This window comes from Triplophysa dalaica, chromosome 18, assembly GCF_015846415.1.
Source record: "Triplophysa dalaica isolate WHDGS20190420 chromosome 18, ASM1584641v1, whole genome shotgun sequence".
Classification (NCBI taxonomy): domain Eukaryota; kingdom Metazoa; phylum Chordata; class Actinopteri; order Cypriniformes; family Nemacheilidae; genus Triplophysa; species Triplophysa dalaica.
In genome coordinates, this window is record NC_079559.1 from 20,809,743 (window position 1) to 20,825,844 (window position 16,102).

Genomic DNA, 16,102 nt, shown 5'->3' on the forward strand with positions numbered 1-16,102 from the left:
TGGTTTATTTACAGAAATATTCTATGTTAGGGGAATCCCATATGTATGATTTCAGCAGTGATTTTGTATACACACTCAAAAAGATGTAAAGCGTTAAATCACACAGTGTATTCCCACCATAACATGGTTTAAACCAAACAGTCAAATTCCAAGTAAATACAACATTTACAAGTTTTTATTTATGCATCCACATCATTTAAACATGCAATGCATTCAGTGAAGACAAGAGCTCAATACATTTCTTTATCTTACTAACGTACTGTATAAAGCTTAAAATTGTATATTTTTACATGGACTTTTAGTTTATCAAACTTCCAAAGGAAATATCTATAACGATAGCTATAACCAAATCAATTATACAAACTCCAACAAGGAGAGAAACCACAGAACAACAAACTGAAACAGGGTTCATTACACAGATAATCTTGATGAATTAATGGGTGTCACCACAAGGAATGCCTCCAAGCGCTCAGGTGCATAGTGGAGCCATTTCTGCAGTATCTTCCTGTCAGTATTAATAGATACTCTGAGTCCTCCTTTGTGTCGGCATTCATTTTTTTTGTTGAACCACACAATTCAAAATGAACCTGCACGGGACAGAAAACAAAGGGGCATTATAAAGGGATCAAATCAAGAGGGGAACAGGTGCAGGCCATGTAATAAGTAACAATCAATAATCAGGAAACGAGGGGCCGGGGACAAAGAAGAGACCGGAGAGAGTGTATGGAAGGCCATAATTGCTTCTCTCCACACAAACCACGAGGATCTGTCATGATCCTGCCACTAGATCAAGAGAATCATGAAATCATTGCTGCGTAAAGTTAGAGGTGATATAACCTCCTTCACCAAGTGGCTCACAAAGATGATGCCTGCTACGACCATGTTACAGCAGCAAACTTCCTTGATTATTATGGCGGAATGGGAGTATAGTTCCTAACCAAAACAGCCTAGAACTTATCATTTCCTGCCTGTCTTAGTATACAATAGAACTACAGAAGAGTCAACTTTTAAAAACGGAAAACATTGAAACTCTTTCATCATTTTTGTACGCGATGATACTGGTTTAATTGGATTCAATGATCTATGTTAAGCTATGCTTAACATATGCTATTGCCAGACCCGGAAATCGGCAGAATACATTCCATAACGGTAAAACTCAACTTATTAACTCTCAGGGAGTTGGAAAATGAGCATATTTCTAAAAAAAGTGGAGCGTTCCTTTAAGAGTAGAGGATAAATTACAACCTTTCCTCTTGAACATAAGTTCTGCTCCCATCCGACTCTCACTTTCAATTAACATTGGCGCCTGTGACATTTTACAGGTAAAAACCTGTGTCATTTTTATAAAAAAAATAATTAAGAGAAAGAAGAAGGGAGTAGTCTACGAAAATATCAGATGAAGCATCACTCCATTGGACACAAAGAAAGCAGCAAATGTGGAGGCGCTCAGGGGTTGGCCACGGTCCGAAGCAAGCTGGAAGATACACCCACACATACACATATAAAAATGTTGTAAACCATTGAGGCGGGGCAGAATCTCTGAAAGACATTGTGTCTGAGATTGTCCAGCGCTGATTTTCTAATTAATAAACTTCCATTTTTGTTCAACCGAATCCCTTAGTCCAATTTTTGGATACGCAAGACAGCTGATGTCCATCAGATGGTGACACCGACGTGATTGGCTAAAAAGGGACATTTCGGACGATTTTAGAAGAGTAGGAATTGACAAAAAGCGGAGAGGGAACATCTTGGGTTCAACACAACAGCCGGCTGAATGAAAAAGGTAAGCAGAGACCTGTTTCATCAAACATCTGCTAATTGACTACTCTAAATTCAATTGTGTTGAATTTCAAATATTCCTGATCACTTTAATAGATATACAAAATAAGCAAAATTTGAAGTCTGTTAATTTGAACAAAACACGGGAGGTTGGTCCCCCGTAGGGTAAGACGTAGGGTGAAAGTCCCTACGCAGGTATAAAACAACGGGTGGTTGGTCCCCCGCAGACTAAGACGTAGGGTGAGAGTCCCTACGCACATTTATTAAACACGGGTGGTTGGTCCCCCGCAGACTAAGACGTAGGGTGAGAGTCCCTACGCACATTTATTTAACACGGGTGGTTGGTCCCCCGCAGACTAAGACGTAGGGTGAGAGTCCCTACGCACATTTATTTAACACGGGTGGTTGGTCCCCCGCAGACTAAGACGTAGGGTGAGAGTCCCTACGCACATTTATTAAACACGGGTGGTTGGTCCCCCGCAGGCTAAGACGTAGGGTGAAAGTCCCTAAGCACATTTATTAAACACGGGTGGTTGGTCCCCCGCAGACTAAGACGTAGGGTGAGAGTCCCTACGCACATTTATTAAACACGGGTGGTTGGTCCCCCGCAGGCTAAGACGTAGGGTGAAAGTCCCTACGCACATTTATTAAACACGGGTGGTTGGTCCCCCGCAGGCTAAGACGTAGGGTGAAAGTCCCTACGCACATTTATTAAACACGGGTGGTTGGTCCCCCGCAGGCTAAGACGTAGGGTGAAAGTCCCTACGCACATTTATTAAACACGGGTGGTTGGTCCCCCGAACTGAAGGAATTTATGTGTTATTTACGTGTATGTAATTGCGTGTTGGAAATTACGGAAAATTGGAAATAATATTTTGTTTAGAATAATTGATAGAAAACAGATAATAATAAAATAATTGATAACTGTATAATTAAGAGAATTGAATAACTTAAAAAAATGGAGGGAGAATTTGATAGAGAATGTGATGAATATGAGTGTTTGCTAGTGGAAAGCCAATGGGGACATGTGGTAAATATGGTGTTAGCCCAGACCGAGGTTAAAAATCAGAAAAAGGAAAGGAAAATGTTAGAGGATAAATGGAGTCAGATATGTATTGAAAATGGGTGGGATAAACCAGTACACGTACCCCTGGCACCCAAGGTGAGAGAAATGGAAAAACGAGCACACATGCGCATAAAAGCACATGCTGAGGGGAAAGATAAAGTTAAGTTTTTTGGAAAAGGAAAGTATGATAGGTTAGACAGAGAATACCGTGAGGAGTTGAGGCTGTGGACAAAAATTGCTCTGACTGCCACAGCAATAGGTCCTCCTAAAAAGAAGCAAGCTGGAAGATACACCCACACATACACATATAAAAATGTTGTAAACCATTGAGGCGGGGCAGAATCTCTGAAAGACATTGTGTCTGAGATTGTCCAGCGCTGATTTTCTAATTAATAAACTTCAATTTTTGTTCAACCGAATCCCTTAGTCCAATATTTGGATACGCAGGACAGCTGATGTCCATCACTTCTGGTTTGCTCGGGTGATGATGGTCCTGATTACAGTTACATCATCAATGCATTTAGTGATGTAAGCGGTGACTGTCTCTGTATGTTCCTTAATGTAAGTGTCGTTGCTGTAGGTGGCTGCCTGTTTAGACAGGTCCCACTCTGTGGCGGCAAAGCAGTCTTGGAGTGCAGAGGGGGCAAAATTATGTCATCAATTATTCAATTCAACTCAAGTTGTTTCAAACCTGTATAAATTTTGTTGTTCTGCTGAACGCAAAGGAAGATATTTGCAAGAATGTTAGCAACTTAACAGATCTCATCCCCCATTTATTGCCATAGGAGGGAAAATAAATACAATGAGGGATGAGATCTGTTCAGCTTTTCACACTCTTGCAAAATTCTTCCTTTGCGTTCAAAATAAACCAGAAATAAATACAGATTTGAAATGACAGGGGGGTGAGTAAATGATGACAGAATTTTTTTTCGGGTGAACTGTCCATATGTGCAATATTCAAATTCAAGCAATCAAAATGGACAGCCTGGGTGAGAAGAGTAAACACAAGGCTCCAGATATACCCGAAAGAAAGATGATTTCTGAAGAGCCTCGAAAAGTGAATTCTCTGACTCCTATGAGTCTTTTGACTCATCCAGATCAGATTCTTCAAGGGACAGAAAGAAAAGAAAGGGAAAGCAAGAAAATTAAGAAAAGAGGGGGAAATAGAAGATTGTCAGGGTTTTGAAGCGGAAACACCCAATTGCAGCCAGACAGTGGTGAATTAACACGAAGACTTTATTACAAAATGAAAAAATAAAATGCCCACGATGGGGGAAAACTAAACTAAGGCAGGGTACAAAAAACAGAGACTTCCCACTAGGGAGCAAAACAATAGAGAACGGGTTATATGATAACTTACAAAACTAAGACACGAGAGAGAACAGAGAACATCCAAGTTAAGGAAATCCACAGAAAAGACAGGGCAAGGTAATCCAAAAGTTTAACATGAGCAAAACAGGACACAACTCGGCAACAGAGCATAGAAACAAAGCAAACAAGCTTTGAGACGAGGACAAGAGACATGAGGGCATTATAAAGGGAGACAGACAAAGGATAATTAACAAGGGTCAGGTGTTGGGGATGAAACACTCATGGGAAGGTAACGCAGAAACGAGATGGCAGGAACAAAGACATGGACCGGAGTGAGAGTATGGAAAGCGGACATGTTCACTATCTCTCCCTCCACACAAAACCTAAGGCTATGCCATGACTCCGCCGCAAGACCAAGAATTAAAATGACATGATGGCGGAATCAGGCAAATGTCAGTGATTCAGTCAGTTTGTATCAAGAAAATATTAAATCATACAAAATTCATATGATTAAAATGCCTCCCCAACAATCTAACCAACAAAAATATAAAATTACACTTTTTTAAATTTAAATAAGTTTATTTAAGGGTGGTTTACCGACAAGGAATTAGATTAAGCCATTACTAGGGCTTTGTTAAAGGGGAACTTTTTTGTAGTAAAATTATAATTCTGCCATGAATTACTCACCCTCAAGTCGATCGACAACCATAGGACACTCGTTCATCATCTCCAAGTTAGAGTCGGTGCCAGAGCAGATCTACTGGAGGGGCATTGGGTAATCGGCGGTGGGCACTACCGTTTGAGAAATATTTTGACGCAGTGGCGAAAGCGACTTTATAGTCCAACACAGTAGAAATGCTATAAAAAACAAAGTTTTTTTTATGATTATTATTTGCTGATCTTGTTTATTCTTGTTGTTGTTAATTAATATATCATGTCACTTAGTTGGGGCTATGTGGTAGCCCTATGCACACAGCAAGGGTGTCGCACCCGTGGGGGATGTGGATGTTTTAACACCCACACTTTTCCCGTTGAGAGGGTTCACCCGCACTTTTTCTGCAATTTTTCCGCAGTTTTGCACAAACGCCTTACAGCAGTCGCTCCTCCGTTTCTGGCCGCTCTGTGTCTGCGATCGTTTCGGCTGCCTCCTCTCCCCTCCCTCTCAAACATGTGACCGGCTGATGATTGGCTGATTGGGGCCTCAAGTCCCATTCTGCCTTTATCGGTCAGCTCGTGCTGAAGAGGGGGGAACTTATGGTTATGGTTATTTTCATATCCCTTTTCCAGGTACTTTGAATGAGTGTTTATGCTTTCGAGGTTTATAAATAAGCTTGAAATGTGTTTGGGAAGAAGTTCTGTTTATGTTTTGTTGACATGTCGAGTGATTTCTGTATTATTTTTCGTTTTGTAAACTAATGCTAATTGCTAATTGAGATAATGTTCAGCAGCTAGCTAAATTCGGTAATGTATGTGACATGCAATGTATAAAGTAACTTTGATGAAGAAGGCAGGGAATTGACGAGAAGATGGGGACATATTGTCATTGTTAAGCAGTGTATGTATGAGTTTATTGCCAGTGCAATTGATTTTGATATTTTGAGCATTGTTGGTTGATCAGCTGAATACTTTTGTGGATACTTACCTGTTGTGTTTGATTGTACCTACCTGTTGAGGAGAAAAAAGTGAGAAATTATGTCATTGTTTGCATACCTGTTGAATACTGTAACTATGAAAGAAAAGTGTATATTATTTTAATATTTAAACAGTAAATTGTTACATTATTTATACCACCAGAGAAAAAGCTTTGTGTGGGCGTATATACATTTTTTATATATCTCCCCTTTTCAAAGCGCAAGTAAGTTAAGTTTGCAGTCACAGTCCTGTCAGACCCATTCCACTATCACCTTTTTCAAGAGAAATCCTGTAAGTGAAGTTGAATGCTGAAAATTAAAAAATGTCGACATTAAACAACAGTAGCCTTTTACCATTAGATAGTGTTTGCATTTATTTCATGAAATTACTTCAATATTCAATGAGGTTTGCTAGTGCCACAGCTGTAACTGTTTGACCCTATTCCTTTACCACTGCAACCTTGTTTAGGAGACTCAGTGGTACCAGAAGTTTCCATGGCTCCATGTGAGTCCTGGTGTTGAGGGTGTATTGGGCTTTTACTGCTCCAAAGCCTCTAACTCCGAGATATCACCTCTTGCCAAGAATTCTGATTCAGCGTTCATTTCATCTGGGTTTAAAATTTTTGGGAAAAGCCCTTGATGGATTTACCGTGCATGAGAGATCTGAAAGTCATAAGACAGCCATGACAACGCACATCTATGAAGATCGATCAGTACAGGTTCAGCTATCTAGTGTGAGAATGAAACAGCAAGAGGAAGCAAGGGGGTGTCTTCTCAAAATCATTGGTGCTGTGCAGATGTTGGCTAGGCAGGGCTTACCTTTTATGGGCCATGAATGAGGTGAGGGAAATTTTGATCAGGTTCTGAAGTACAAATCAGAGGATGACCCCTCTCTAACCAAGTGGTTGACATGTGGTAGAAAGGATGTATATACTTCAGCTATGGTTCAAAATGAAATCCTGACTTTGTTCAGCAGCGTGATCATACGTGAAATAATCGAAAAATATCAGATCACTTCCACACCTGCAGTACTCTGTGATGATGGATGGGACACGAGACGTGTCTGGAAAAGAGCAAGAGGCAGTGTGTTTGAGATATATTGACAAGGATTTAGTCCCGTGTGAAGAATTTATTGGTCTGTATGACGTTTCTTTGACAACAGGAGAAAATCTAGCAAAAGTAGTCATGGATGTTTTGAAGCGCCTAAACTTACCTATCACTGGGTTGCGTGGCCAAGCATTCACTGGGCATGGATTCAAACAACAACTCGAAATGGATTCTGCACGCTGCAAATCAAATGTAACAAGTTTACTCAGCGACCAATAAGCATTGACCAATGATTACCAAGCCTAGTAACATGTCATGAACAACCAAAATTATGCATTTTCCCCGTTCATTTCATTTTATTTCATTTAAGTTACAGTTTGCACATTTAATATTAAAAGAATAACTCAAAGGGATAGGAGGGGCATCAATGACCGCAAGCGGGGGCACGGCCCATGAATGCCACACCATCATTATGCCGCATAGTACTGCATGGTACTGCTCACTTTTGGAAGGTTTTCCACTGTGTACAGTACCTAGTACCGCATATTTTTTTATTACCACCTCGGTTGAGGTTCCAAGTGTACTGTACCAATACCAAAATGTGACGTGTTTACACACAGATAACTGATTGGGCAGAGAGAATCGTTACCAGTGTCATTGGATTTGCAACACATAAATAGGTCTTTTAAAACGTTATATTGGCATTTAGTTTTATGTTTTGTGACAGTAAAATAGAGACGGAGACCCTTGACTCAACGCTAAATGCTACTTGAGCTTACCCTCGTGCGCCGTTGAGTGTACCAAATGATCATCGTCTGATCTTTTCTTTATGATTTCTCAAACTCTCTTGTATTTTAGAGTTATTTTGTTTTGCTGCCATCCGCTATCGATATGCTCCATAACTTCTGTGTTGTGCGTGTGTTTGTTGCGTTCACTTCGGCAGTAGAGGCGTCGCAACAATGACAATATATGAGGCGCCGTTTAGGGTGTAAATCAAACTGCGCTCATGAATACATATATAAAAGCGTGCATACACATATATACTTTGCTCGCATATACATGTATACTTTTGAATGTTCAAGCAAACACATATGAAAATCATACCAATACATCTTATGTTAATAATGCATGCATATACACTTTTTCGCACATACATATAAACTCTAGCGTGCAAACACATCTATAAAACACTCGCACATACATACAAACTCTGCGTGCATACACATCTATAAAACACTCGCGCATACATACAAACTCTGCGTGCATACACATCTATAACACTCGCACATACATACAAACTCTGCGTGCATACACATCTATAACACTCGCACATACATACAAACTCTGCGTGCATACACATCTATAAAACACTCGCACATACATACAAACTTTGCATGAGTAGTAATTTCATATGTGGATGTGCGTGAACTTTTCTGTGTAAACGGAAGGCATTTCTCTGTAACCGGAAGGCATTTCACTGTAACCGGAAGGCATTTCACTGTAAATGGAAATATTCTTCATTTAGATCAGCATGAATCTGAGAGTGACAATAGCCTTGACGTTTATTAGTAGGGCTATTTGCTTGTGCAACCCCGCTAACAATTTTTGGTATTTTTGATATTTCCCTAACGTTAGTTTTTTGTTCCCAGAACGTTATTTTCTAAGGCTCGTTTTTGGTTCTTCAGGAAAGTTTTATTTACGTTAATAGAACGTAAGTTTCTGGTTCCCATAACGTTCTGTTACGTTACTCTAACTTTATTTCCGTAGAGACAACCAAAAACAAAACTTTAATAAACTTTCTGGGAGAGAAACATTCCCAGAACGTTAACCTAAAATATTTTCTCTGGTCCGTTTGGCATAACTACACGTCTGTAATGAATCAATCCATGCTGTGTTTTTATCCATCGCTTGTCTAATCTAATTAAAATAAGTAAAATAAATCATCACACATAAAATGAAGGATCAAATCAATGCATTATATTATTCTTTCGCCTATTAATTCCCTTTTCATTACTGAAGTAGCTGATTTAAACAGTGCAGTATATAATTTATAATAAAACCACACTGTGTGTAGGCCAACCTCAACATACATTTTAGATATTTAAATAAACTAACCAATGACTTCAACAGAATATTTAAAGCAGATTTTTATTGAGAATAAAGAATAAACATTTAATTATCTTCGGGATAACAATATTCTTGTCTCACTAGAGAAGTATAGCGCGGCTCCGTCTTCAGATATAACTATCAAAAGCTCCGAGTTTCAACCTTATGTTACCCCTCGCCTCGTTCTTGCATGGGTAGAAAACCCTTGGGCTTTAAAGTATACACAAGGGGACAAGGTTTTCTAAAAAATAAGAATTTATTTTTTTACAGAGTTTATGAGAATAGCAGATAAATTCTTCCATCGAAGACAAAAACATGTAACAACTGTTTTCCTTCCCTCTCTCAACAGGTATAATTTATCTTTGGCCAGACCCAGGTACAATGGCAGCCTAAACACAGGACCACTCCAGACCCAAAGTAACTCATATGCCAAGTCCCCAAACTCAAAATACAATTCAAACAAAAACAAACATAAAACATGCCAAAAGCAACACCACACCAAACCACACACAAGAGAGTAGTCCACGTGCGGTAGGTGCCAATGTTGTCTGGAGCATGTCCTAATGGCCAGACAATGCAAGACTGGGAAGGGACATAAACAAACAAACAAAGAAAAAAAAGAAACCACCTCGCTGGTAAGTCCAATACACCACAATCGTAGCCCTCAGCTAGATTGGAAACGTACTCCACCCACGTACAGGGACAGACCAGCGAAGGGAAAACTGAACCAAAAACAAAAACAGGAGGAACAGCAAACAACTACATCTACTACAAAAAAACACAGAAATACACTTTATTATTCAAATAACAATACAACTATTTATTTTAATCATGTTACCTTTAAAAGCCTTTCAACCCTATATAAAAACAGTTTCAATTACCTGCAATACTGCCATCACCACTGACCCGATTTCCTCAAACCACCCAGCATTACCGTTGGTCTATGAGATTGTGACGCACGTATCTACATTTAAAAAAGATTCGTGACTTAACACAGGGCTGTGTGACCATGAAAACAACATTCACTTAGCCTACCTGATCAGGGCACAAACGACAACTAGAGCACACCCACGCACTTGCGATCCAGACAAACGGACCGCACCTCATATTTTGGCGTCCTCTCCATTGCCCGCTTATAAACCCCCAACCATGTACTCGGCCACGCCCTACACAAAAAAGGAGCTAGCTCACCGGCTACACTTACATCAATTTTTTAAATAAATAATAAACCGCTAAACTAATGCGTTAGTGCGTGAGGTAAAACGAAATGACCACTAATTTTTAAATGACGGGAGTGCGCGGCAAAGCGGAGAATGCACGTGTTCAAGCACACATACAGACAACCACACTTAAGAAATACACAAGGATTTATATAATTGTATTTTCATTTAGCTTAACTAGTTTATTATTTTCAGCCATTAAAGGGCACATTTATTAATTTAATTTAATCAGTTTAACATGTGTTAATGTGGTCTTACATTTTCTGTATTGCACATGTCATTGACGTTAACCAACTTTGACTATTTTAACCATTAAAAAACAAAACAAAAAAAGAACCACCAGAGAACATTATTTGCTGGTTATATTCTGGTTGCAAAATAATAACCAAAAAAGAGCCATCAGAGAACGCTATTTTCTGGTTGGGTCCGGTGTGGACACCGGTGTGAGGCACTTTAAAACGCTATTAAAGAAATCGGCTATATCATGTTCATCGCAACTTGCACAAGCAAGCAAAGCATTAGTAAACGTTAAGGCAAATATCGCTCTCAGATGTTGATCTCAATGAAGAAGACTTCCGGTTACACTGAAATGCCTTCCGTTTACACTGAAAAGTTCACGCACATCAACATATGAAATTACTACGTATGCAAAGTTTGTATGTATGCGCGAGTGTTTTATAGATGTGTATGCACGCAGAGTTTGTATGTATGTGCGAGTGTTTTATAGATGTGTATGCACGCAGAGTTTGTATGTATGTGCGAGTGTTTTATAGATGTGTTTGCACGCAGAGTTTGTATGTATGTGCGAGTGTTTTATAGATGTGTTTGCACGCAGAGTTTGTATGTATGTGCGAGTGTTTTATAGATGTGTTTGCACGCAGAGTTTGTATGTATGTGCGAGTGTTTTATAGATGTGTTTGCACGCAGAGTTTGTATGTATGTGCGAGTGTTTTATAGATGTGTTTGCACGCAGAGTTTGTATGTATGTGCGAGTGTTTTATAGATGTGTATGCACGCAGAGTTTGTATGTATGTGCGAGTGTTTTATAGATGTGTTTGCACGCAGAGTTTGTATGTATGTGCGAGTGTTTTATAGATGTGTATGCACGCAGAGTTTGTATGTATGTGCGAGTGTTTTATAGATGTGTTTGCACGCAGAGTTTGTATGTATGTGCGAGTGTTTTATAGATGTGTATGCACGCAGAGTTTGTATGTATGTGCGAGTGTTTTATAGATGTGTTTGCACGCAGAGTTTGTATGTATGTGCGAGTGTTTTATAGATGTGTATGCACGCAGAGTTTGTATGTATGTGCGAGTGTTTTATAGATGTGTATGCACGCAGAGTTTGTATGTATGTGCGAGTGTTTTATAGATGTGTATGCACGCAGAGTTTGTATGTATGTGCGAGTGTTTTATAGATGTGTATGCACGCAGAGTTTGTATGTATGTGCGAGTGTTTTATAGATGTGTATCCACGCAGAGTTTGTATGTATGTGCGAGTGTTTTATAGATGTGTATCCACGCAGAGTTTGTATGTATGTGCGAGTGTTTTATAGATGTGTTTGCACGCAGAGTTTGTATGTATGTGCGAGTGTTTTATAGATGTGTTTGCACGCAGAGTTTGTATGTATGTGCGAGTGTTTTATAGATGTGTATGCACGCAGAGTTTGTATGTATGTGCGAGTGTTTTATAGATGTGTATGCACGCAGAGTTTGTATGTATGTGCGAGTGTTTTATAGATGTGAATGCACGCAGAGTTTGTATGTATGTGCGAGTGTTTTATAGATGTGTATGCACGCAGAGTTTGTATGTATGTGCGAGTGTTATAGATGTGTATGCACGCAGAGTTTGTATGTATGTGCGAGTGTTTTATAGATGTGTATGCACGCAGAGTTTGTATGTATGTGCGAGTGTTTTATAGATGTGTTTGCACGCAGAGTTTGTATGTATGTGCGAGTGTTTTATAGATGTGTATGCACGCAGAGTTTGTATGTATGTGCGAGTGTTTTATAGATGTGTATGCACGCAGAGTTTGTATGTATGTGCGAGTGTTTTATAGATGTGTATGCACGCAGAGTTTGTATGTATGTGCGAGTGTTTTATAGATGTGTATGCACGCAGAGTTTGTATGTATGTGCGAGTGTTTTATAGATGTGTATGCACGCAGAGTTTGTATGTATGTGCGAGTGTTTTATAGATGTGTATCCACGCAGAGTTTGTATGTATGTGCGAGTGTTTTATAGATGTGTTTGCACGCAGAGTTTGTATGTATGTGCGAGTGTTTTATAGATGTGTTTGCACGCAGAGTTTGTATGTATGTGCGAGTGTTTTATAGATGTGTATGCACGCAGAGTTTGTATGTATGTGCGAGTGTTTTATAGATGTGTTTGCACGCAGAGTTTGTATGTATGTGCGAGTGTTTTATAGATGTGTATGCACGCAGAGTTTGTATGTATGTGCGAGTGTTTTATAGATGTGTATGCACGCAGAGTTTGTATGTATGTGCGAGTGTTTTATAGATGTGTATGCACGCAGAGTTTGTATGTATGTGCGAGTGTTTTATAGATGTGTATGCACGCAGAGTTTGTATGTATGTGCGAGTGTTTTATAGATGTGTATCCACGCAGAGTTTGTATGTATGCGCGAGTGTTTTATAGATGTGTATGCACGCAGAGTTTGTATGTATGCGCGAGTGTTTTATAGATGTGTATGCACGCAGAGTTTGTATGTATGTGCGAGTGTTTTATAGATGTGTATGCACGCAGAGTTTGTATGTATGTGCGAGTGTTTTATAGATGTGTATGCACGCAGAGTTTGTATGTATGTGCGAGTGTTTTATAGATGTGTATCCACGCAGAGTTTGTATGTATGTGCGAGTGTTTTATAGATGTGTATGCACGCAGAGTTTGTATGTATGTGCGAGTGTTTTATAGATGTGTTTGCACGCAGAGTTTGTATGTATGTGCGAGTGTTTTATAGATGTGTTTGCACGCAGAGTTTGTATGTATGTGCGAGTGTTTTATAGATGTGTTTGCACGCAGAGTTTGTATGTATGTGCGAGTGTTTTATAGATGTGTTTGCACGCAGAGTTTGTATGTATGTGCGAGTGTTTTATAGATGTGTATGCACGCAGAGTTTGTATGTATGTGCGAGTGTTTTATAGATGTGTATGCACGCAGAGTTTGTATGTATGTGCGAGTGTTTTATAGATGTGAATGCACGCAGAGTTTGTATGTATGTGCGAGTGTTTTATAGATGTGTTTGCACGCAGAGTTTGTATGTATGTGCGAGTGTTTTATAGATGTGTTTGCACGCAGAGTTTGTATGTATGTGCGAGTGTTTTATAGATGTGTTTGCACGCAGAGTTTGTATGTATGCGCGAGTGTTATAGATGTGTTTGCACGCAGAGTTTGTATGTATGTGCGAGTGTTTTATTGATGTGTATGCACGCAGAGTTTGTATGTATGTGCGAGTGTTTTATAGATGTGTTTGCACGCAGAGTTTGTATGTATGCGCGAGTGTTATAGATGTGTTTGCACGCAGAGTTTGTATGTATGTGCGAGTGTTTTATTGATGTGTATGCACGCAGAGTTTGTATGTATGTGCGAGTGTTTTATAGATGTGTTTGCACGCAGAGTTTGTATGTATGTGCGAGTGTTATAGATGTGTATGCACGCAGAGTTTGTATGTATGTGCGAGTGTTTTATAGATGTGTGTGTACTCAGAGTTTGTGTGAATGTGCGAGTGTTTTATAGATGTGTTTGCACGCAGAGTTTGTATGTATGTGCGAGTGTTTTATAGATGTGTATGCACGCAGAGTTTGTATGTATGTGCGAGTGTTTTATAGATGTGTTTGCACGCAGAGTTTGTATGTATGTGCGAGTGTTTTATAGATGTGTATGCACGCAGAGTTTGTATGTATGTGCGAGTGTTTTATAGATGTGTTTGCACGCAGAGTTTGTATGTATGTGCGAGTGTTTTATAGATGTGTATGCACGCAGAGTTTGTATGTATGTGCGAGTGTTTTATAGATGTGTTTGCACGCAGAGTTTGTATGTATGTGCGAGTGTTTTATAGATGTGTTTGCACGCAGAGTTTGTATGTATGTGCGAGTGTTTTATAGATGTGAATGCACGCAGAGTTTGTATGTATGTGCGAGTGTTTTATAGATGTGAATGCACGCAGAGTTTGTATGTATGTGCGAGTGTTTTATAGATGTGTATGCACGCAGAGTTTGTATGTATGTGCGAGTGTTTTATAGATGTGTTTGCACGCAGAGTTTGTATGTATGTGCGAGTGTTTTATAGATGTGAATGCACGCAGAGTTTGTATGTATGTGCGAGTGTTTTATAGATGTGTTTGCACGCAGAGTTTGTATGTATGTGCGAGTGTTTTATAGATGTGTTTGCACGCAGAGTTTGTATGTATGTGCGAGTGTTTTATAGATGTGTATGCACGCAGAGTTTGTATGTATGTGCGAGTGTTTTATAGATGTGTTTGCACGCAGAGTTTGTATGTATGTGCGAGTGTTATAGATGTGTATGCACGCAGAGTTTGTATGTATGTGCGAGTGTTTTATAGATGTGAATGCACGCAGAGTTTGTATGTATGTGCGAGTGTTTTATAGATGTGTATGCACGCAGAGTTTGTATGTATGTGCGAGTGTTTTATAGATGTGTATGCACGCAGAGTTTGTATGTATGTGCGAGTGTTTTATAGATGTGTTTGCACGCAGAGTTTGTATGTATGTGCGAGTGTTTTATAGATGTGTTTGCACGCAGAGTTTGTATGTATGTGCGAGTGTTTAATAGATGTGTATGCACGCAGAGTTTGTATGTATGTGCGAGTGTTTTATAGATGTGTTTGCACGCAGAGTTTGTATGTATGTGCGAGTGTTTTATAGATGTGTTTGCACGCAGAGTTTGTATGTATGTGCGAGTGTTTAATAGATGTGTTTGCACGCAGAGTTTGTATGTATGTGCGAGTGTTATAGATGTGTATGCACGCAGAGTTTGTATGTATGTGCGAGTGTTTTATAGATGTGTTTGCACGCAGAGTTTGTATGTATGTGCGAGTGTTTATAGATGTGTATGCACGCAGAGTTTGTATGTATGTGCGAGTGTTTTATAGATGTGTATGCACGCAGAGTTTGTATGTATGTGCGAGTGTTTTATAGATGTGTATGCACGCAGAGTTTGTATGTATGTGCGAGTGTTTTATAGATGTGTATGCACGCAGAGTTTGTATGTATGTGCGAGTGTTTTATAGATGTGTATGCACGCAGAGTTTGTATGTATGTGCGAGTGTTTAATAGATGTGTTTGCACGCAGAGTTTGTATGTATGTGCGAGTGTTTATAGATGTGTATGCACGCAGAGTTTGTATGTATGTGCGAGTGTTTTATAGATGTGTATGCACGCAGAGTTTGTATGTATGTGCGAGTGTTTTATAGATGTGTATGCACGCAGAGTTTGTATGTATGTGCGAGTGTTTTATAGATGTGTATGCACGCAGAGTTTGTATGTATGTGCGAGTGTTTTATAGATGTGTTTGCACGCAGAGTTTGTATGTATGTGCGAGTGTTTATAGATGTGTATGCACGCAGAGTTTGTATGTATGTGCGAGTGTTTTATAGATGTGTATGCACGCAGAGTTTGTATGTATGTGCGAGTGTTTTATAGATGTGTTTGCACGCAGAGTTTGTATGTATGTGCGAGTGTTTTATAGATGTGTATGCACGCAGAGTTTGTATGTATGTGCGAGTGTTTTATAGATGTGTATGCACGCAGAGTTTGTATGTATGTGCGAGTGTTTTATAGATGTGTATGCACGCAGAGTTTGTATGTATGTGCGAGTGTTTTATAGATGTGTATGCACGCAGAGTTTGTATGTATGTGCGAGTGTTTTATAGATGTGTATGCACGCAGAGTTTGTATGTATGTG

General features: G+C 39.4%; 1 long non-coding RNA gene across 8 annotated transcripts; it reads right to left on the minus strand.

Annotated features, from left to right (window-relative positions):
- Positions 1–153: 153 nt before the first annotated feature.
- Positions 154–10,146, minus strand: LOC130439780 (uncharacterized). 8 transcript variants are annotated; one of them, XR_008909491.1, is made up of 8 exons: positions 9,976–10,146; positions 9,822–9,904; positions 7,001–7,073; positions 6,607–6,850; positions 6,178–6,450; positions 5,979–6,096; positions 4,844–5,821; positions 154–587 (listed from the first exon to the last, which is right to left on the minus strand). It is a non-coding gene; the product is annotated as an uncharacterized LOC130439780 (long non-coding RNA). The 8 variants fall into 8 exon arrangements; XR_008909493.1 differs by having other exon boundaries at positions 4,844–5,392; positions 5,799–5,821; positions 6,061–6,450; XR_008909488.1 differs by having other exon boundaries at positions 4,844–6,450; positions 6,607–6,680; positions 6,811–6,850.
- Positions 10,147–16,102: the final 5,956 nt, after the last annotated feature.